The 22,789-nt window shown below is 44.5% G+C and overlaps 1 long non-coding RNA gene across 1 annotated transcript in view; it reads right to left on the reverse strand.

The window, feature by feature from the left end:
* Positions 1 to 22,789, reverse strand: part of LOC310676351 — a 43,816-nt gene that overhangs the window by 20,100 nt on the left and 927 nt on the right. Inside the window, exon 2 of the long non-coding RNA XR_014510481.1 lies at positions 15,208 to 15,307. This is a non-coding gene — a long non-coding RNA (uncharacterized lncRNA). The remainder of the gene's footprint in view (positions 1 to 15,207; positions 15,308 to 22,789) is intronic.

A 22,789-nucleotide genomic window follows, 5' to 3' on the forward strand; every position in this document is an offset into this window, starting at 1 on the left:
AGACTCCAATCCACTCGCTGCTGGGGGGTGGCTAGAGAGCAGTGCCACACTTTGTGGGCCACGAGGAAAGGCAGTTATGTGGCTGGTTAACTTTGTCTCTAGGAATGTAGCACACTGCACTTTCGTTTCTAAAAGGCTGGGGAACTGGGGGCATATTATTGGTAGTTTGGTGGTAACAACAACAACAACAACAATGTCCCAGTAATAATGTGGATGATGTTGTTGTTGCTACTTCTCCTAGTGGTTATCATTACAGTGGTACTTCGGGTTAAGAACTTAATTTGTTCTGGAGGTCTGTTCTTAACCTGAAACTGTTCTTAACCTGAGGTACCACTTTAGCTAATGGGGCCTCCTGCAGCCACTGTGCTGCCGCCGCCCGATTTCTGTTCTCATTCTGAAGCAAAGTTCTTAACCTGAGGTATTATTTCTGGGTTAGCGGAGTCTGTAACCTGAAGCGTCTGTAACCAGAGGTACCACTGTAATAATAATGGTAATAGTAGTCAAGGCTTTTTTTCAGGCACTTCTCAGGTGGGTGCCATTGCCATTATAGTGGTGCCTTGGTTCTCAAACCTAATCTGTTCTGAAAGTCCGTTCCAAAACCAAAGCATTCCAAAACCAAGGTGCACTTTCCCATAGAAAGTAATGCAAAATGGATGAATCTGTTCCACTCTTTTTAAAATAACCCCTAAACCAGCAATTTAACATGAATTTTACTATCTAACGAGACCATTGATCCGTAAATGAAAGCAATAAGCAATGTACTGCAGTCACACAATCAGTCGATCAGTAGCTGAACTGGGTTCCACACAGTCACAAAAACAAAAAGCAAAAAGCAGCAAAAAGAAAAACGCAAAATAAATAGCAAAAACAAGCAGACCTCAGCGTAACACTCAAAACAGAAGCGTGGCACTCCAAACGGAAGTGTAACACTCAAAACGGTGCACATTCGGCTTCCGGAAACATTTCGCAAACCGGAACACTTTCTTCCAGGTTTGCAGTGTTTGAGTACCAAGGTGTTTGAGAACCAAGGTACCACTGTATAAGAGAACAAGGGAGGCATTTATGGCGAGTTCCAGCACCTCTTTTTTGGGGGGGGGGGCAAGAATAGCACTGGTATCATCATCATCATTGGAACAATCCTAACAGTAGTAGTAGTAGTAGTAGTAGTAATAATAATAATAATAATAACAACAACAACAACAACTGAACAGTAATGAACTACTGTCCAGTGGCGTAGCTTGGGTTGTCAGCACCCGGGGCAAGGCAAGTAATTTGCGCCCCCCCCCGCTGCACTGTCCCTCCCCCAGATAGTCCCTCGCTCTCTCTCCGCACCGCACCGCACACCTGGCACCCTCCCCTCCACAGTGGGCGGTGACCCGGCGGCTCGGATCAGATTCGCACAGCCAGCACTGCAGTGAGAGAGAGTGAGTGAGCCAGGTAGGGGTAGAGAGCTGCGAGTGCGAGCGCCCCCCCCCCCGAAGTTGCGCCCGGTGCGGCCGGCCCCCCCTGCACCCCCCACGCTACGCCACTGCTACTGTCCATAATAGTTTGATCCCTGTATGGGACAGCTGCATATTCCTGCATTGCAGGGGGTTGGAATATATGGTCCACAGGGTCCCCTCCAACTCTACAATTCTATGATTCAAAGTATGCAAAATGTTCACATTGGCAATTTTGTGTGTCTGACTCTCTCTCCCTCCCTCTCTCTCTCGTGTGTTAATAGCAGCCTAACTTTGTTGAAGCTCATCAGCTCCATGGAAGCTGTCAGGATGGCAAAGAAACAATGATAAAAATGGAGCAGGGAGCAATTGTCGACCATCTTGCAGGCGCAAGGTGGGTCCTATATTGCACAAGCCAAAACTAGAGGAAATTTAATGGCGTGGAATGCTGTCATCACTTAGAAATGGCGCTATGTGGATTTCCTATGAACAGGTGGAATTATCTTTTGGCTATCGGTCGGAATGTGGAGAGTAACTATGGAAATAAACAGAAGGAATAACCCCAGAGCTGGATCAGAAAGTAAATAGGAGCCAATTCCACCAAGCAGTTGTGTTCACAGTAGTCATCGCCCTGATTTGGAAGAGCTGCTCCAAATTGGAGAGGAAAAGGTAGCAGGCAGAAGGCAGAGGAGCTTCTAACTGTATCACAGCTGGCAGTTACAGCCCTGGAAGACCGAAGGGCACTGGCCTGTGTTTGGGTTTATGAAACTTCTAATCTCCTTAGCTGCAGTGTAGAGTTGCAAAAATGATTAATGGAAACATGGAGCATGGCCAGGAAAGAACATTACAGCTCTCCATTCTGATCTAATTCATAACACAAAGCTCACCAATTCACTCAGCATGTCCAGAGCCACCGACAAAATGAGGGTGATTCGCAATACCAATGGAACATTTTACAACAGGCACCAAGTATCGGATTCTCATAAGGCTGCCAGTTTCATGGGTGCAAAGAGACATAAGTGCTGGAAATGGTGGCATTCTTTTTTGTCACAAAAACAGTGCAGGAAATATCAGTGCCCGCTTTCTCCAAAGCAACTGTTCTCAAAACGAATGAGCCAGTCCTCATAACCTCATAACCTTGGTTGGAGTTCCCTGCCTCCTTGCACTAGATGAAGTGATAATGTGATCTGCCACCATAAGCTCAGATTATACCAGTATGCAAATTCTCAGCCTCTTTTTAAAAGGCGCATAATAAGAACAACAATAATTTTATTATTTGAACCCTGCACATCTGACTGGATTTTCCCAGCCCTTCTGGGCAGCTTCCAGCACATTTAAAAAACATAAGATGTCAAACATTTAAAACTTCCCCAAACAGGGCTTCCTTCAGATGTCTTCTAAAAGTAGTGCAGTTCTTTATCTCCTTGACATCTGATGGGAGGGCGTTCCACAGGGAGGGTGCCATTACTGAGAAGGCCCTCTGCCTGGTTCCCTGCAACCTCACTTTTTGCAGTGAGGGAACCACCAGAAGGCCCTCGGAGATGGACTTCAGTGTCTGGGCTGAACAATGGGAGTGGAGATGCTTCTTCACGTAGCATGTGAGCATACCTATCTTTTTTAAACTGAGCAAGTAGCTGGTTGGACCAAAGTACTGCACTGTCAAAGTACTTCACCGTTCAACTTCAGTGACCCTTTGCTTGAAGGAGAAGTACTCCAAGTCTGGTTACTGGTACAGTGGTCAATAGCTCCGGTCTAATCCCAATATCCTCCAGCTGAAACATCCAAGAGGAATCGCAACAGTAAAACTAAGATAATGAAAATGAGTTTCCAGGAAATTTAAATATTTTGTGCAGGAATGCTGAGCACAGCTCTTTTTGATCAGATTTCAGGACTGGCTGTTCCATCCAGCTGTCATATATTGTCCCTCAGGTAAATGTAATAGCAAGACAAACTCGACTACGAATGTAGGTTCCTTGGCTCTTTCATTTTTGCTGGAAAGTTTCCATCACCCCCTAGAAGGAGTCTAGGAATGCTGTGCAATAATCGTGCACAGGGGCTTTTGAAAGCTATTTTCAATTTTAAATGGAACAAAAAGTTCCAGTATGATTAAAATACCTTAGAGCAATAGAATTCTCTAGCGTTTGTAACAACTACATAAATTATTGCAAGAGAAGGTTCTGCAGACTGTTGTAGAAATCGGTCCAAAGAGGCCCTCCTGTCTCATTGCACTTCATAGAAAGCCTAGGTCCAGGCTCTGAAAGAGGTATTTTCACCTTTAAGAAAGCGTGTTCTCCCTAACAGAGAGCACGTGTTGCGGTTGGGGGAACAAGCCACCCTGCTGTTACTGGGCAGATTTTGGGAGGAACCCAAGCCATTAAATGGTTAAAATTGGGTTGCTGGGGAGTTTTGATTGTTGCCAATTTGGAGGAGGGGTCAGAGTCTTTAAATACAGGGGCCAGACGTTGGACGTCCTCTTGGCCGTTTTGCACCGGATCACCTGCCCTCCCTCCCTTTAATGGGGGGAGGGGTTCTTGATCGCTTGACCTTGCTATGCCTGTCATGGGGTCGCCCGCCTTGGAGCAGGGGCCTGGTAGGAATTTTGCCATCTGGCTGATTGGCTGGTGCCATTTGGGTTTTGCCTACTGTGTAGCAAATCGTCACAACTTGTAAGGTTGGCGGTTAGGCATTGGTTAAATTGGTTCTTGGAGGGGTAAGTGCCTACCCCTCCAAATGGTGCGGAAAGGGAATTCCGTTAAAGGAATCCAGGGGCTTGACATTCTGTTCGTCCTTGTCCCTGGCATCGGACTTGGGCCGTGCAAGCCCCACAGGAACATGAGGGTGAGAAGTGAGGGACTGATGCCCAGCTTCATTTTCTCACCCAATACTTGTTTCCCATGCTGGCTTCCGTTGGTGTCTGGAAGGCCAGCTCTGTCCCTGAGGGCAAGGACAGATAGTCATAACCAATGCCTAAGCAACCACTCACATTTTTTGTATTTTGAATAAAGTTGTGGCCAAAATTATGCCAAAAACCTTAAACAAAAATTGATGTGTGAAGTGTGAATTTTTTGGGGGGTGGCATTGTGGGACTCAACACGCAACATCTGAAGCAACACGTGAGATGAATTTAGAGGGTCCTTCTGAGACAAAGCATCCACAGGAAATCTGTGTAAAGTTAATTCCAAATAAATGAATAAAATTAACAGAATTTCCGATATGCAAGTGCAAAATAATTCAATGAATTGGAGAAATGGAGAAACCAGTGGCCTTCAAGATGTTGTTGGTTTCAGCTCCCATCATCCTTCATTGTTGACCATGTTTGCTGGTGCTGATGCGAGACAGAGGACCTCAGGCTCCACATTTGTGCTATAGGCAATATGGCTGTCATGGTCTGTACTTGGTCCTATAGCTGTTCCTTTGATAACCGCTTAATTTACCAACATCAGCTGATGACCATGCTTTGAAAAGCCTCAACTGATTATCATTGGACATTGTGCTTCTGTTAAAGGAACAAGAGTAGCATGGGCTGTTTGTTTCTGATAAGCTGGCATCCCACAGGCTTTTCCATATTAGACAGCCTGTGTGCTTTATTCCTGAGCTGAAGTTTCTTAGGTCTCTTCCCGTTCTATTTTTCTGATATCTGAACCCTGTCATTCTTGTTGGCTTTTGCCAAATGAAGTGTTGCCTTTTGCAACGTTGCCAACCCACCCTCCCTCCCTCCCCCATCAAGTGAAACCACCCAGAACTATTGGGTTGTGGTCTAATCTCCATTTCAATGCGAGCTGCAAGATGTTACAGTCTTGGCATGCTAAGCTCCAGCTGCAATTCGGATCAAAGAGCAGCTGAAATTAATGGTACAGAGAGCATAACTGTAAGAGCAGTCAGGTGTTTTTATAAGTGAAACGGGTCCTCAAAAGCGAAAGAGGAAAGAAACAGATGAAACAGACTAGTCTCGATAGATATATTTATGAACGGACTAGGAATTGTCAACTCTTCCCTATTTAGTACAATAAAGTAATGGGATGTTAAAAACAGTGTAGCCTTTGATGAGGCAGGACTGTGCATGATATGGTGTTTTATTGCAGACCAGCAGCCCTGGAAGTCATTTGGCTTGCCTCGGTTTTATGGGAGCTGAGCAGGCAACTTGGTGTTAACAGAATGGTTCTTGAACAATAGGAGTTTCTGGGGAAGGTTCCCGGGACAGGCAACATCCTATTAAGGAAATATGAATGGACATAGGAGTACCAGAGAGGTCCAAGGAAGAGTCTATTAAGTGCTGGTGGCAGGATAGGGTGGAAGAAGGTTGGTTTTGGATCTCTCATATGGTTCTTCTGATAAGTCTCATGTCTTTGTAACTCATGAAAATGGTAAAGTGGCTTATCAGGAACATGGTGGCTAAGGTCTCGTGTTATTTGTCTCTGATGAGATAGAAGCACTCCCCCAAAGTCACATTTTAGCATCTTAAAAGGTAAAGGGACCCCTGACCATTAGGTCCAGTTGTGACCGACTCTGGGGTTGTGGCGCACATCTCGCTTTATTGGCCGAGGGAGCCAGCGAACAGCTTCCGCGTCATGTGGCCAGCATGACTAATCTGCTTCTAGTGAACCAGAGCAGAGCATGAAACGCTGCTTACCTTCCTGCCAGAGCGGTATCTATTTATCTACTTGCACTTTGATCTGCTTTTGAACTGCTAGGTTGGCAGGAGCTGGGACCAAGCAATGGGAGCTCACTCCTTCGCGGGGATTCGAATCGCTGACCTTCTGATCAGCAAGCCCTAGGCTCTGTGGTTTAGCATCTTAATTATCTATATATTTAAACTGGATTGTTTCTTAAAAACCCCACAGCAATCAGATAATTTCAAAATGCATGTCACAAAATGGTGTGATGGTATAATTCAGTGTTTCCCAAACTTGCATCTCCAGCTGTTTTTGGACTACAATTCTCACCATCCCTAGCTAGCAAGTGGTCAGGGATAATGGGAATTGTAGTCTGAAAACAGCTAGAGACCCAAGTTTGGAAAACACTGATGTAATACCTCCCAAACCAGGGATGTACAGTGGTACCTCCGGTTGCGGATGGGATCCATTCCGGAGGTCCGGTTGGATCCTGAGGTTTCCACAACCTGAGGACAGCTTCTGCGCATGTGCGTGTGGCGAAACCCAGTCAAATACTAACAGGTTTTCCACTTTTGCATCCTGAAGTTTACGTAACCAGAGGGTTATGTAATCAGAGGTACTACTGTATTTACAAAACTTCTCCAAAACGAAAAGGTTACATTTATCTGGCTGGTGAAGTATTTTAGAAGGCTTCAGAATTAACTCCTGCGGTGAGGAATTCCATTAGCCATGCAGAGAAATCACTCCACATATTTATTCAGAAGTAAGTCCTCACTGAGTTCAGTTATTCCTGGGTATAGAATGGGATTTATTTATTTAATTTTCCTTACTGTCAGAGCTGGCTCCTGGTCCCAGCTCACAAAGGACCAACGCTAGCCGGTAGTAAAGTATCAAAGTCTTTATTGAAGAATAGTTTCCATTTCCAAGCCTCAGCGCCCCAGCTCTACGTCTAGAGTCTAGACCGGCGAAGCTCCGTCTGAATCTCCGCCCCCTGTACACCAGTTTAAGACTCTAATCTTACTCCACCTCTCCCTTCTCTCCTTTCTCCTCTGGGTCCTGCTGCCCCCCGGGGTCTCCTCCCTCCTGGACTCCTCTGACGCAGACGTTGACCCTCCTGACTCCTCCCGCTCTCTTCGGCGGGCTTTAGGACTTGGCTCCCTACCCGGGCTGCCAACTGTGCCGCCTTCCTGTACATTTGAACTTGGCGCGCGCGCGCGTTTAACCTTCCTCTTAACCGTTTCCTCGCTCCCTGACGGAGGCGTGGTCAATCCTGCCTCATGTTCTCCCGCTGGTAGCGCGCCGCCTGATCCCGATGCCTGGGACTCCTCCCCCCTACTTCCCTCTGGTGTGGACGCTGGTCCAGATTTCCAGCTGCTGCTCTCTGAGTCCCCTCTGGCCCCTTCTCCCTGAAGTGCCCCCCTGGGTACTCCCCTTGCCCTGACCATGGGAGCCCCTTTTTGTGAATCCTCTGATTCACTGGACAGACTCAGAGACCTCGGATCGCTGTCATCGCTGACATTTCCTTCGGACTCCTCCCCTTCGCTCTCCATTTCCTCCCTCTCCTGTGCCTCTGCTCCTGAACCCCTGACACTTACGTTTACATCCTCTCTTTCGTCCATCTTGGAACCCAAAGTGGTACACAAGTGATGGCCTCCTTTGCCTGAAGAACATGCACCAGGCTGCGGCCAAAATGGTCAAAAACCTTTAATGTACACTTAGTTGGGATATTTCAGAGTAAAACCATGGAATCCAATGAACCAGAGTTTCTGAAACATGTTGCTAGATGGCAACTCCCATCATTCCTGACCTCTGCCCATGCTCCGACTGCGTCTGATGGGAGTTGGAGCCCAGCCACATCTGGAGGTCAACATGTCCCTCACCCTCGATTTACCTCCTGCCACTTCCAGTAAACAAACACACTCTGTTCAGGTAGCGGCTGACTCTCATAACTGCAACATGTGTCCCACAGGCAGAAATGACTGCACATAAAAGTATCGGACACAGGTGTCTGGGTGTCAAAGATCATTCCCTGCTTGTACGCTCCATAAGGATGCAGACAAATGTGTGAAACAGGCCGGGGGGACTTGGCAAATGTCATTCAATGTGGGTGCTGTATCGGTGACCCCCCCCAGGTCACAGGTCGCGTTGCTTTTGGTGCTGTACCAGATTAAATCCCCGCCTTCTGCGGTTAACAAAATAACCCGCGGCATGCTGAAAGAATACCTGTGCATCTGAATGTTATTTAAAACAAGAGCACCAAACAATCACTCTGGATCAATTAAATTAAGGACCAGATTCTCAGGAATCAAGTGTTAATAATGAGTGTTCTTTCCTCTTTTTTCCCTTTTGTTAAGTGCAGTGCAGGGTGGTAGTGATTCAGAGAGATTATAGCTGAGGAGCAGTGGTGGCTGGTGCCCATTGAAATTGGTAGGGCTGAAGGCAGGGAGACAAACAGCAGGTGACGCCGGAACCAACGGCAGGCAAAGCCCACTAATTCTTTGTCCTCATCCTTCTTCCTGCTGAGTTCTGCTAGAGCAGGGGTCAGCAACCTTTTACAGCCGAGGGCCAGTCCACCATCCCTCAGACCATGTGGTAGGCCAGACTACTTTTTTTGGGGGGGGGGGGAATGAACAAATTCCTATGCCCCACAAAGAACCCAGAGATAGGTAAAGGTACCCCTGCCGGTACGGGCCAGTCTTGCCAGACTCTAGGGTTGTGCGCTCATCTCACTCTATAGGCCGGGAGCCAGCGCTGTCTGCAGACACTTCCGGTTCACGTGGCCAGCATGACAAGCTGCATCTGGCAAGCCAGCACAGCACACAGAACGCCGTTTACCTTCCCTCTGGTAAGCGGTCCCTATTTATCTACTTGCACCCGGGGCTGCTTTCGAACTGCTAGGTTGGTAGGCGCTGGGACCGAATGACGGGAGTGCCCCCTCCACGGGGATTCGAACTGCCGACCATGCGATTGGCAAGTCCTAGGCGCTGAGGTTTTACCCACAGCGCCACCCGCGTCCCAACCCAGAGATGCTTTTTAAATAAAAGCACATATTCTACTCATGTAAAATCACACTGATTCCTGGACCATCCACGGGCCAGATTGAGAAGGCAATTGGGCCGCATCCGGCCCCCGGGCCTTAGGTTGCCTACCCCTGTTCTAGAACAACACTGAGGCTTAGGACGAGGAAGTTGACAAGGGATGCTTCTCTGTGGAATGGCTTTAACCAAGAAAGTGAGTGGTAGCTGAGTTTGGTGGGGGCAATGCCTCATTTGCTAACATGCACCAACCTCCACTGCTGGGGAGGGAAGAGTATTTTTTTTAAATTAAAAAATCCCTTTTTGAGAGAGAAATTGTATTTTTCGCTCTATAAGACACACCAGACCACAAGACGCACCTAGTTTTTGGAAGAGGAAAACAAGAAAAAAAATACAGTGGTGCCCCGCAAGCCGAATGCCTCGCAAGACGGAAAACCCGCTAGACGAAAGGGTTTTCCGTTTTGGAGGTGCTTCGCAGGACGAATTTGCTATGGGCTTGCTTCGCAAGACGAAAATGTCTTGCGATTCCTGGGGTTTTTCCCCCGCTCCCCACCCCCTTTTTCTAAGGCACTAAGCTTCTAATAGCCTTTTAGCAGCTAATCCGCTAATCCCTTAAGCCTTTAATAGCCGCTAATAGCCGCTAAACCGCTAACAGCGCTAATCCGCTAATCCGCTAATGGGCTTGCTTCGTAAGACAAAAAAACCGCTAGACGAAGAGACTCGCGGAACGGATTCTTTTCGTCTTGCGAGGCACCACTGTATTCTGAATCTCAGAAGCCATAACAGCAAGAGGGATCGCTGCGCAGTGAAAGCAGCAATCATTCTTGCTGTTCTGGCTTCTGTGATAGCTGCGTAGCCTGCATTCGCTCCATAAGACGCACACACATTTCCCCTTACTTTTTAGGAGGGGAAAAGTAAGTCTTATAGAGCAAAAAATACAGTATATTGAAATGCAAACACTTTGTTTTCATGCCCCAGCTGTTTTCTTTACCAAAAAAATGTCCTGTTTGCCAGAGCAAGGAACAGCTTGCATTCATTATTCGATGGCAGGGAAATTTTGACTAGCGCTGAAGTTGCTTCTCTTCGAAGGGGAGAGAAAGTAGTTCAACACAAGTTCACAGAGCTGAATGAATTGGCTTCCGGGACACTTGCTAAAAAATTGTTATGTTCAGAAACGTTACTATGATTTTTTAGTTAGTCACTCAGTGTGTGCCACAACTCTACAATTCTATGATTCTATGCTTTTTGACCACCACCTAGTAGCACTGGCATTGGACAAGCTTTGGGCAAACTAATGCCAGTGTCCTGGAAGAAGCAACGATCACCAGTGTCAAAGCAATGATTCTTCAACATCAGCTTCGTTGGACTGGTCATGTTGTTCGGATGCCTGATTATTGTCTTCCAAAGCAACTACTCTATTCCAAACTTAAAGATGGAAAGCATAATGCTGGTGGTCAACAAAAAAGGTTTAAAGATCTCTTAAGACATATCTTTAAAAATGTAGTCTAAACACCAACAACTGGGAAACATTGGCCTGCAACCGTTCCAATTGGAGAACAGCCTTTACCAAAGGTGTCGTGGACTTTGAAGACGCTCAAACTCAGGACAAAAGGGAGAAATGTGCTAAGAGGAAGGCATGTTTGGCAAACTCTCACTGTGATCAACTCCCAAACAGAAACCTCTGTCCCTACTGTGGAAAGATGTGTGGATCCAGAATTGACCTCCACAGTCTCTTACGGACTCACCATGAAGACCGTGCTCATAGAAGACAATCTTACTCGGCTTGATTTCATATCTCCCTGTGCAGTGGTACCTTGGGTTAAGAACTTAATTCGTTCTGGAGGTCTGTTCTTAACCTGAAACTGTTCTTAACCTGAGGTTTCACTTTAGCTATTGGGGCCTCCCGCTGCCACCGCGCCACAGGAGCACGACTTTTGTTCTCATCCTGAATCAAAGTTCTTAACACGAGGTACTATTTCTGGGTTAGCGGAATCTGTAACCTGAAGCGTCTGTAACCCGAGGTACCAATGTATTATACTAATGTTTCCAAACGGTAATAAAGTACAAATAAATGCATAAATATGTATGGTGGTTTATCTTTGCAAATTAGATTTCTCTCGTAAAGCTTGTATACTATAAAAGCCTGTATACTATATAAAAATTGACATTTATTGAAAATACTGTTTTTTTCTTCTTACAGTGGAGAACGAAGAGGGATTTTTCCATGGAGGGTACTGCTAAAAAACATATAAACCCTGTGTTCTTTATTTCATAAGCCCCAGGTTTGTTGTGTAATTAACATAGAAATTTTGGGTTGTGCATGCAAACTGAAAGGCAGTTTTCAGCTTTTCTTTCCATTACCTAATGTCAAGTCACTAAAATACTTTTTTATTCACTGGATCAAATTTTTGCTACATGGAATAATTATTTTGATGTTATAGACTGGCATACTCTTTGGTCTTCTGTAAGTTGTATAATGAAGAAAGAACCAGGTACTTGTAGCATTAAACGTATTGAACAATGATAGTCACCTGATTTGATAATTCCTACTTTGGCCGCTCTTTCAGTGTCAACAGTTATTCAGTAACCACTGTTCACCACCCACTGGCTGGTTTTTCGTTTCAGGTTTTTTTATTATTATTTTAAAAAGAGGTCCACTTTATTCAAAGAATATGCATGTCACCCAAGCATAAACCTTTCCCCCTTAATTTTTATTGACTTCTAAAAACAACAACTGGAATATCCTCCCTCTCCTTTTCCCCAAACCCAAAGGCATAGCTCAGATGCAAACAATAATACCAATATGAAGGAAAATATTAACAACCATATATTACAGAATGCGTCAGATACAGTTTGTCCTAGAGTCATTGTTCATTTGCTGGATGAATAGCCACCAGACTGCCATGAATGTCTCTCCTTTCTTTTGCCACACAGGTTGTGTGTGTGTGTGTGTGTGTGTGTGTGTGTGTGTGTGAGAGAGAGAGAGAGAGAGAGAGAGAGAGTTTTCCAGAAAGTGTTATGCTCCAGATTATGCCACTGGTGTACATTTGGCTTCTTTCCAATTTCTAGCTATTAGTATTCAAGCTATTAGTATTAAGAAGCAACCAGTTAAGCATCTGTATACAGCACATTCACAACTTACACACATTTAACTTGTGTGCATTTAGTTTTATACGCTTGACAAAGTTAAAAAGAAAAATAAAGGGGGAAGGTGGGGAAGAGGCTGTAGCAACCACCATTGCACCCAATGTGCTTTGACCAGCGCTCCCCCCCCCTTTAAAAATGTTTCTCTCATTTTGACTCAAGAAAATCACCTTTTTATAGTTCAAATCGGGAAAAATAAATGCAGCAAATGGCCAAAAGTACAGAGAACATGCATTACTCATATTGAGGCCAAACTTTCATCAGTAAAACAGCCCACATCCACATATTACACTGCTCCACACATTAAACGCTTGCTTCCATCTGAGACTCAGGAAACACTGGGAAAGGAAATGAAGCCACCATTGGAGGCGGTAACAACAAAACTGACCAATCACAGTGCTAGATTCCAACTCCTACTTCACACATTAAACGCCCACTTCCATCTGAGACTCAGGAAACACCATGACAGGAAATGTGGCCGATTCACCATTCTAGAAAAGAAACTATTTTTAAAAAATTAGTTTCTTCTCCCCTTAGATTCACAAAATATTTAGGGGTATGTGTACCCCTGCGTCTCCCCAGAAAAACCCCCCACTGGTTTTGACTATATGAGATTTTGACTTTAGGCACTATCCCCAGAATGCATAAGTTGCACTCGATATGAGAAGCAGATATAGGGGAAGTGTTGAGTGCAGTGCAGTGAATGCCAGTTATGCAATAGTGTTCTATTGTTTGTAAATCTTCTGCCAGAGCTGTTCCGTTTACTCTGAAGGAATAAGTAACTGCCGAGGAAGCAGATGGAAGGAAGCTTTTCTCCATATTGGGATCACTGAATGCTTAAAATTGAAGACATGTTTGCGGGCGTGTGTGTGTCTGCATGTGTATGGGAGTTTGTACCTTGAACACTTTTGGAAATACTATTAAAAACATGAATTTAAACACCCCAGAAGTGAATTATTTCATTAGCAACAACAAGGGACCTTATTCTACATGAGATGATGTTCTCTAATTTTCCATCTCACCCACCCTCTTTTAATCCATAACTGCTGGTGGAATATTATTCACACATGGACTATGTATTTTCTCCAGTATAGTAAATTAACTTGAGAAGGTTGACAGCTCTTGTTTCTGTTTACCACACAAATAGTATTAATAGTGGAGTTGCATGAAATAAATGTCAGGTTGTGGGACTATTTATCGGAGCTGAGGAACCTCTCCTGTTACAGAAGGTGCAGGATAACTAAGCACTGTTGGTGGTTATCAAAGGACCATAGTTCTAACACTCTGTGTGGTTCCATATAATTCCATAGTAGACCTAATATGCCAGTGTCCCCTGTGGGACAAATCAGCCTCATATAACCAACATACTTAACTTTAATGCATGAAGGGGTTAAGTCCACAGAGTCTTGCCAGGCTTAGCTAGGTCACACCGTCTCACCTTGGGAAGAAGGCTTATCAAACTCTTTGTTCTCTCTACTGAACCCTAGCAGTAAGGAAGTCTAAGCTGGATGCTCCAAATTTAGACCACATGGCTTAAGCATGCCATTTTTGCCTTTCTAGTCAAATAATTTAGAAACTCTTACAATTTTTGGAATCTAAGTTAAACTGTCTGTCTTTTCTTGCTGCTGTATGAAACGGCACATGAATCTACCTTTGAAGAGTTTGTAAATCAATCATTTTTAACTTACTAAACATGTGGTCTCTTTCTAGGCTAAGGGAAGTGGGGAACTTTGGACGGAACTTAGAAAGGGATATTACAATGGTCTAACAGGCTATATTTCCATGCTCTACTTTGCTGCATGTTTTGTAATTTTAAATCTCTGCTGGGGCTCACAAACCAAAGAGTATGTACCCCAAACCTGGACCTAGGAATCCAGGGAATTATAATTTTATATTTTACATACTATATTTTCTTTTTTAATTAAAATACAAAAACCAGCATCCTGCATACAGCTTGTGAAAAACAAAAACAATAAAGGAGTGTCCCCACTCAGAAGAAGAAGACCACACTGTAATGAACACTAATGCTGGGATTGGAAGTCTGTGGCTGACACTTATTGTTGAACTCAAACTCCCATTAGTGGGGTAGGAGAGCCACGGGGTGGAATTCATATCTGGTAACCAATGTGCCCCTTTGGTTTCAGATAGTACATGGGTAAAAAGGTAAAGGTAAAGGGACCCCTGACCATTAGGTCCAGTCATGGCCGATTCTGGGGTTGCGGCGCTCATCTAGCTTTATTGGCCGAGGGAGCCGGCGTACAGCTTTCGAGTCATGTGGCTAGCATGACTAAGCTGCTTCTGGGGTATGAGAGCAGCGCACGGAAATGCTGTTTACCTTCCCGCCAGAGCGGTACCTATTTATCTACTTGCACTTTGACGTGCTTTCAAACTGCTAGGTTGGAAGGAGCCGGGACTGAGAAACTGGAGCTCACCCCATTGCGGGGATTTGAACCACCAACCTTCTGATCGGCAAGTCCTAGGCGCTGTGGTTTAACCCACAGCGCCACCCGCGTCCCTCAGCTCATGGGTAGATGAGTCTAAAAAGCCTAGCACCCAAATTTTCATGGCCCTCTAGCAGCTATGGTGGTTCATTTACCGAAAGTAATGTATTTAGTATTAACTCTGGAAGTGTATACTCAATTCTGACCAAACTAAGCCCCCTAGAGCAAAATCATCCTTGGAAGCTTACTTTGGTCAAGGAGAATTAACAGGGGCACATTTCCCCTGTCTCTCTCAACACAGGTCACCATATAGGGCAATCAAATTGAAATAGATCTAGAAAATCAGTTTCCTCCAAGAGCATCTAGCAGGGGGAAGTAAGAGATGAGTGACTCAGGTATGAATTGTAATGGGTCATGTGTTTACTCATTGGCAGAAAGGGTGAAGATGAAGATGCAGTGATGCTGTCTCCTGCTTTTTCCTCCCAGACAGATGGCAAAGCAGGAAAAGGTCGATAACTTTGTTAGACAAACTCACCAATATTCTTTTCCTTGCTGTCTCTTATCTGTTGTTCATTCCATCCTTCCCTTGACCTCCCGCTGGAGTGGGTTCATCAAGCACAGATAGACATCAGCAGCTGAAAATCAGATTTAGAGGTCAAAATATGTCCAGTCTTTCTCGATGTACAAGATGTTTCCCCCTTTATTTCCAGCACTGTTTTTAAAATTGCACCACCTCGTTCTTTCACTGTCTTTTGTAGGAAATAATAGACCTTTGCTATCCCAATGAGATGGGACGCGGGTGGCGCTGTGGGTAAAAGCCTCAGCGCCTAGAGCTTGCCGATCGAAAGGTCTGAGGTTCGAATCCCCGCGGCAGGGTGCGCTCCCGTTGTTCGGTCCCAGCGCCTGCCAACCTAGCAGTTCGAAAGCACCCCTGGGTGCAAGTAGATAAATAGGGACCGCTTACTAGCGGGAAGGTAAATGGTGTTTCCGTGTGCGGCTCTGGCTCGCCAGAGCAGCGATGTCACACTGGCCACGTGACCCGGAAGTGTCTCCGGACAGCGCTGGCCCCCGGCCTCTTGAGTGAGATGGGTGCACAACCCTAGAGTCTGTCAAGACTGGCCCGTACGGGCAGGGGTACCTTTACCTTTACCTTTTATCCCAATGAGATAGCATAGAAGCATGAGTCCGTTTGCGGCAGGTACCTTCCATGCAACTCATTTTAATACATCGAAATGGGCAGCTAATCCAGTAGTTTTTAAAAGAGCCAACAGTACCAAATATTGATCACATCCATATGCCCAACCTTGGGAGATTTGTCCCCCCTCTATTGTTAACGAATTCCAAAAGAGCAGTTCATAAAGAAGAGTACATGCAGGGAGTAGAACAGTCTGAAGACATGTTCTTTTGACGATAATGATGTAGGATTTATAGAGGACATCAAGAATAAGCTATGTTGTGATCACTCATAATGCAGCTTACTTTTTGCGATGCTCTTTGTACCCCAGGCTAGAGCGATAATCCATCATGGACCTTTGAGTAATTAAAACAAGTCAGATAAATTGAAAGAGTCCATCTTTGGGTTTTGGGTCGTTTTTTTGGTGTGTTTTTTTTACTCTTTAATAAATTTTGCATGACTTGGCCATCCTCTGTTCCCATGCAAATGACAGCAATATGGAAGAAAACTAAACACGTGTGCTCCAGCTTGGATCAAAATATAATTCAACTGTGGCCCTGGCAAAGACTGAGCTCCTGGCATCGCATTTATATGTATGGATTGCACATCTGCCACACTGTCGCAAATATGCAGTAATGATCAGAACAGAATCTCTCTTTTTTTGGCATTTCCACTTGGTCAGAAATACTTATTTTAGAAATTTAAGCATTGCTGCAGAACATATGGTTTAGATAATGGGAAATAGCGTTTTTTTTAGAGCTCATGTAGCATAGAGGCTAAGAGTGAGCCAGGATGGAAGGAAGTTCTGTTTCAAATTTCATCTCGACTATAATAGGCAAGTCTGCACTTCTCAACGAGGCAAACAAGGCCTAAAAGGCAGTAATAGTAATACAGTGGTGCCTCGCAAGACGAAAAGAATCCGTTCCGCGAGTCTCTTCGTCTTGCGGTTTTTTTCGTCTTGCGCAGCAAGCCCATTAGCGGATTAGCGCTATTAGCGCTATTAGCGGTTTAGCGGCTATTAGCGGCAATTAAAGGCTTAAGGGATTAGCGGATTAGCTGCTAAAAGGCTATTAGCGGCTATTAAAGGCTTAAGGGATTAGCGGATTAGCTGCTAAAAGGCTATTAGCGGCTTAGATCAGCTGATAAGAGGCTTAGATCAGCTGTTAAGTGGCTTAGGGGCTTGGGAAAAGGGGGGGGGGGGAACCCCAGGAATCGCAAGACATTTTCGTCTTGCGAAGCAAGCCCATAGCAAATTCATTTTGCGAAGCACCTCCAAAACGGAAAACCCTTTCGTCTAGCGGGTTTTCCGTCTTGCGAGGCATTCGTCTTGCAGGGCACCACTGTAATAATAATAATAATAATAATAATAATAATAATAATTGTAATACCCCCCCCATCTGACTGGGTCGCCCCAGCCACTTTGGGTGGCTTCCAGCATATACAGAAACATAATAAAATATCAAACATTAAAAACTTCCCTGTACAGGGCTGCCTTCAGATGTCTTCTAAAGGTAGTATAGTTACTTATGTCCTTGACATCTGATGGGAGGGCATTCCACAGGGCAGATGCAACCTCCGAGAAGGCCCTCTGCCTGGTTCCCTGTAAGCTTACTTCTTGCAGTGAATGAACCATCAGAAGGCCCTCGGAGCTGGACCTCAGTGTCTGGGCTGAATGGTTCTCTGGGCTTCGCCTAGCTAGATTTCCCCCTGCACACAGTCACACATCGATACACCCTTGGGGTGCTTTTGCCTGACTAGAAGGTCTCCTTGAACTGTAATAATGCCTTGAAATGTAATGAGAGCCAGTGTGGTGTAGTGGTTAAGAGCGGTAGTCTTGTAATCTGGGGAACCGGGTTCGCGTCTCCGCTCCTCCACATGCAGCTGGTGGGTGACCTTGGGCTAGTCACACTTCTTTGAAGTCTCTCAGCCCACTCACCTCACAGAGTGTTTGTTGTGGGGGAGGAAGGGAAAGGAGAATGTTAGCCGCTTTGAGACTCCTTAAAGGGAGTGAGAGGCGGGATATCAAATCTAAACTCTTCTTCTTCTTCTTCTTCTTCTTCTTCTTCTTCTTCTTCTTCTTCTTCTCTCACTTGATGTGTGTGCATGCCACCCAATTTTGTCTTGGCTACCCCAGGCTTTATTCCCAAATCCTTCTAAATGTAGATCAAGTTACATACACACATGTCCAGAACCTGAAGCAGAGCTCTAAGGTACATGGCTAGGCAAAGTACTATGGCATAGTGTAATGTGAGTAGGCATGAATAGGATGAACAGCTCACACATGGCTCCCTGAATTATCCATGATTGACGTATGTGCACCAATTCATGCATTCACCTCCCCCACCATGATCTATATGACCCCATATCTAAGGAAGAAATACATGGAGGGGAAGAATTATTATGTGAATTCCAGAGCCAGCCCATTGGATTGGAGTATAGTGTTTAATTTCATATAGGAAGATAGAATGCCCTTTGGGGTTTTTTTTTGTTTTTTTTTTGATAGCCATATTTAGAACCTCACGTATTTCATCCTTGCATTGTGTCACAAATGTGGATAGCCGAGTAGTTTCACTTGTCTAGAAGTGTGGCCAGGCTAACAATGCTGACTTTTAATACTTCCTGTGGAATGAGCTTTTAAAAGCTGTACGCAAGTGTTCACCATATGCCCTGCATACCCAATCTGTTGTGTTTCTATGGGGCTGATTGCTTACTGCTGTTCTTCATGTCCCAGGACAACCTTAGTAAAGAGGGATTTTTCTTTTCTTAAAAAAGGATTTGGCTGGGGTGGCACACAATTAATACATAACATAAAACAAATGGGACCAGACTCAGTATATTAATTAAACAAAACATGAAATACATTTCATCCTAAAGTTCATTATGGCTTGCTTAGCTGTTGCAAACTAAGCACCAAATATCATTTTCTGGTGTTTGAGAGCACAAATGTGCATGCACACTAAGTTTACCAGACGTCCCCGTTTCCTGGAGACAGTCCCCGGATTTACAAATCAGTCCCCATACAAAATCAATTGAAGATGAAAAGTGGCCCCCGGATTCATTGAAAAAAAATCTGGTAACCTTAATGTACACTCCAACAAACAGATATATTTGAGGGCAGATTGCTGACTTAAAGTGGCTACAACTGAAAGATGATCCAAATGAATTAAACAGGATGACTGCCAAACAGGGATAAGTCTCAGAGTCACCACAACACACACAAAGAATTGGGTAACCAAAATGTCCACATGGCCGCTGAAATCATGGCATTATGTGTTACAACTGTGTCTCTTGGAAGTAAAGTAGGCCTTTACTTTGTCCTGTGACCATAAAAATACTGTCTAAAATAGAGATATCAAACTTCTGTCTGTTCTCCAACTATGCCTTGCCAACCAAGCAGAACAAAAGACTCTGGTTTTGCCCCTTGGAGCACCCAAATCTGCTGTTGGGTCTGCCCCAGATCTGTCCAATTCTTGGACTTAGCTCCCTGGCTCTACCACTGACACATGCTATATTTGCTCTGCTCCAAAGATAGATATGGGATCAGTTTTGCAAGTTGGCAATATTACTCATGATCCAGGAGCTGGAGAGGAATTCTTTCTTGCAAACTGATTTTACAGCACACGTACACAGTTAGCCTTCCTTGTAGGCTAGTTGATGCTATCGTGGCAATAAGGGTTTCCGTCTTCGTTGCCGAATACAGTTTAGAAAGAAACCACGTGTTTTATTAAGCAAAAGATTAATATACGGCCGACTGATATAAAATATCATGATTGTGTACAGCAGTGGCCTCTCACCCCTTTTCATGTGGATGCTGGTTGCGGAACTTGCCTCCGTCCACCACCCTCAACCACTAGGGTCCATGTTATTAGGGGAATTCCCTGGCCGGCAGAATCAAGGGGCGGGGATCCCTTGCAAAAATGCCAACTTTAAATGGACTAATCAGTGGCCCTGCCAGATGGGCAGTGCCTTGCTGGCTGGGCAGACATTGGCTACAGGCCATGTCCGTTCAGCCAGCCACACACAAAAAAGTTGACCATGTCTGCCCTCCGCAGCGTGGCTAGCCGAAAAGCAAAGGAGAAGACCAAAGAAGGAAGAAAGATAAGCAAGCCTAGGAGGAGAAAAGCAGATGGGAACGGCTCTAAATACATGTACAATAAAACCTAAAACATCATAGAAACAAGACAAAATAATCATTAAAACGATTGGCTAATCAAGGAAGTTTAAACAGCTGCATCAGCCTGTCAACAGAAAAAGGTCTTCAAGCGAATCCTGAAAATCATAAATGAGAATGTCTGCTGAAACTCTGCCTGAAGCGTATTCCACAGCATGGGAGCTGGTATGCTTCTGACGCACAAGGGGCAATGAACAGTGTTTCCTCAGTTTGGTTTGGGGCTGCAACGTAGGTGGAGTGTGAGTCATGACCCTAAACAGCCATGGGGCTGAGGTTAACCTTGGAGAGGAAAACATAGAGGCTTCATACAGGTGATATACATAGAGAGAATGCCATTTTCTGTATTTTGCTTGCAATGGAGGCACAATTAGTTGGGATGAGAGACACATCTTTATCTATGGCTACACTCATGGAATTCCTTAGTCCCTCTTGGGCTTGCTGATCGGAAGGTTGGCAGTTCAAATCTGTGTGACTGTGGTGAGCTCCTATTGCTCTGTCCCAGCTCCTGCCAACTTAGCAGTTCAAAAGCACACCAGTGGAAGTAGATAAATAGGTACCGCTGTGACGGGAAGGTAAACAGTGTTTCTGTGCACTCTGGTTTCTTTCACAGTGTTCCATTGCACCAGAAGTGGTTTAGTCATGATTGCCACATGACCCGGAAAGCTGTCTGTGGACAAACAGTGGTGCCCTCGGCCTGAAAATGAGATGAGTGCTGCAACCCCATTGTCGCCTTTGACATAACCATCCAGGGGTCCTTTTCCATTACCTTATGTTTTTATATATGTTGGAAGCTGCTCAGAGTGGCTGGGGCAACCCAGTCAGATAGGCAGGGTGTAAATTAATCATCATCATCATTGATATTTATATTTTTGTTTATGGTTTGGGTGATGTAATAGCAGACTGGGTGACAATATCTTTAGACGCATCCAAATCAGTCCAATTTTGAACCATCACACCAAATTGGGTGAAGTCATGTTTTGGTCTGTTGTTTTGATTCAAAATGGTGTCCAACATCCCAATGCAGACAAAGACCTCCTCTACTGCAGGAACCCTGATGCCAAACTGGGTGATGATATGCTGAATGGCATCCGAACCCATAGAGATCAGACAGACAAATCACTTTCCAAAATATATAGTAGATTGCCATTCCTTCTTTCTACTCAATTTTAACAAGACCCATAAAAACATAGAACACTAATTGCTTGGATGAATCCGCTGTGGGCTTCAGACATAGCCTATAAATTTCACATGATTGGAAAGGTTTCCTGGGATGATATGCAGCTGCAAATTGTTAGCCAACACCCAGTGACACATTTTACGGTCCTTCAACAGCTCATAGTTTTATGCAGCTGTAGGACTACATGAATTCTGAATGCTTGACATTTGTCCTAAGTGGTGTTGACATTTCAGGGACTTAAAGAATCAAACAAAACACACAAGAACACAAATCCTTTGCATTTGATTGTATGTCTGCCCCATCAGCAGAAAAAGGAAGTCCTACCATCTCAGGAAGCTCAATTTATACTCAAAAGAAATAAAAAACAAGTAGTTGAAGGTCTGATTGCTATTAATGTATGGTATCTAGCCCTCCTTAATGAATAGTTGCTTCCTGCTCCATAAGGTATCTACACACACACACACACAGAGAGAGAGAGAGAGAGAGAGAGAGAGAGAGAGAGATTAAATTTATTTCCATATTTATTATTTTCTCATGCTTATTTGGCTGACTACTAAGAGCATGGAGTTGTTTGTGAATAACCTCAAGAAGGGACTCATGGGAGTCGATTTCTCATGTGAAACTTGCCATGCCAGGGGGATCATTTATAAAGTTATAGGAACTCAGGAGCTCAGAAATACTAGGTCTGATCTATAAATTAATATTGTTTCTTCTGTCAACATTAGCAAAACAAGGAGCTCCCTCCCAAGGCATAGACCTTTCTGCTGAAAAAATATCTCACATGGTCCAGAAAATGTGAACAATATTAAAACTTTTTGAAATAACTACGTCCACATTCAGCCTGCCATAGGATGGCTGTCAGTTTCCAAAGCAGCAAATCAGCAAGAACACAATTCAGAGCAATGTTTGAAGGCAATATACAGTGGTACCTTGGGTTAAGAACTTAATTCGTTCTGGAGGTCCGTTCTTAACCTGAAACTGTTCTTAATCTGAGGTACCACTTTAGCTAATGGGGCCTCCCACTGCCGCATGATTTCTGTTCTCACCCTGAAGCAAAGTTCTTAACCTGAGGTACTATTTCTGGGTTAGCGGAGTCTGTAACCTGAAGCGTCTGTAACCCTCAAACTCTGATAATGACCCTTGCTTGCCGGAATGGAGATCCAAATGAATTCAAGACTGGCCCGTACAGGCAGTGGTACCTTTACCTTTACCTTTTTATTTTCATTGGAGAAATATTGGAGAGTATTCCATGCCTGCTCTAATCACTTGATGGTGATTATGAGCAAAAGGAGCGTGACTATCATTTTTATGCTCTGTGTCTTTCCAAGAGGGAACCAGCTTCAGCTGAAGCCTTTCTGAAGTATGCATTTTAACCATTATAATCAATCAAATTTTATCGAACCAGTCTGTTGTTGTTTGAGGGTTGCTTTTCTTCCAGTTTTTAGCTCTGCAGATTTTTGCAGCTCTTAACAGGTTAACTATTACTTTCAGGTCTATTTCTAGCAAAGTTTTTGGTTCCAGAGATGAGGAGCCACCTCTCACTTAATTCACTGTGTTGCTGATTAAATCCCAAAACATCTGAATTTTTCAACATT

This window comes from Podarcis tiliguerta (genome assembly GCF_965153285.1).
Source record: "Podarcis tiliguerta genome assembly, chromosome: 4".
NCBI lineage: Eukaryota > Metazoa > Chordata > Lepidosauria > Squamata > Lacertidae > Podarcis > Podarcis tiliguerta.